We start from the raw sequence: 1,299 nt of genomic DNA, 5'->3' as shown, positions 1-1,299 counted from the left end.
CCCATTTTAGAGAAGAGTGAAATAAATAAGCCACCTTCCTGAAAGATCTTGTGACTTTATAGTGTTTAGGCTAAATCCAAGGACATTAAATGTTTAATATAAATGCTATAGCAGAGAGAATAAACTTAGACCAACAGATGGAAATAGTCCTAAGAAAGGCATTTCAGCGTTCAGGTGAGAAGTTCTGTGCCACTATAAAAGTTGGATCCTTAGGCAGAGTTCTGAAGATAACAATGAAGTTGTAGGTATTCTGTTAAGAAAGGCAGCTAGACAGAGAGTGGGGTGAATTTGGTGAATGCAAAAGGGCTTGGAGAGTAGTCTCACCGGCAGAGAATGAGGAACAGAACAAGCACTGCAGACTCAATTACTGGCCCTAGCCGCCTGGACTCTACCTACTCCCATAGTATCATGAGATGCTAAAGGTGCCTCCCTGGCTTGGGTTGTCATTGGCCAAGGGAATGTGGGTAGAAATAACATCACATTAAATTTGAACTTGGAACTAAAAACATATTCGCCCTCACACCCAGTTGCTTCTGTGATTGTCATGGCTAGTACGTTCTCTGACTGGTCAGCCATGGTATGGAGACTAGCCTGGTTGCCTGCAAACTTTCCAATGAGAAATAATGCTTGCTGTTGTATATCGCTGAGATTTAAAGATTGTTACAGAGCAGTAGCTGGCTCACACAAGTGAAAGCAAGGAAGAAAGATCTGGAAAGAGCTCGTGATATTCTGAGAGATGGGAGACGCTTCACAGTCAAAGACTACATTCAGAATTCTTACACTATCTTTTCTTCAAAATTTCCCACTTCATGAATGTGCCATCATTTATTTCATCAACTTCTCTTTGGACACATGTAGATTATTTCTAATTTGGAACTGTTGTGACCAGTACTTCAACCTCTTTAAAATTTGACTTCTTATTTCTTTAGATGTACTTCAGAATCAGCAGTGCTCAAAGAAAGCACACAGCTCTGATAAATACTATCAGAGCTGAGAGGTGATGCATGCCTATAACCCCAGCACTCAAGAGGTGAGGTGGGAGCATTATGAGTTTGAGGCTAGTCTGCACTATAGAGCAAGACTCTGTCTCAAAAACATAGCAAGTGCTAGATAGAGCTTGATCTCCAGAACCCCCTCCCCAAAAGAAGCTGTTAGACTATCTACTAGCACTATTTGTGGAGTGCGACTAGGTACCAGGCAACTGTTCTTCATATATGTCTTCTCACTAATCCTCACAATAACCTATGATAGATGCTACTGTCTCCATTTTACAAATGAAAAAAAGTCAAATTCAGTAAC

This window comes from Nannospalax galili, unplaced genomic scaffold (genome assembly GCF_000622305.1).
Source record: "Nannospalax galili isolate Female #2095 unplaced genomic scaffold, S.galili_v1.0 scaffold22, whole genome shotgun sequence".
Lineage (NCBI taxonomy): Eukaryota > Metazoa > Chordata > Mammalia > Rodentia > Spalacidae > Nannospalax > Nannospalax galili.
The sequence above is the reverse complement of the archived record's forward strand: the minus strand, read 5'-3'. Positions refer to the sequence as shown.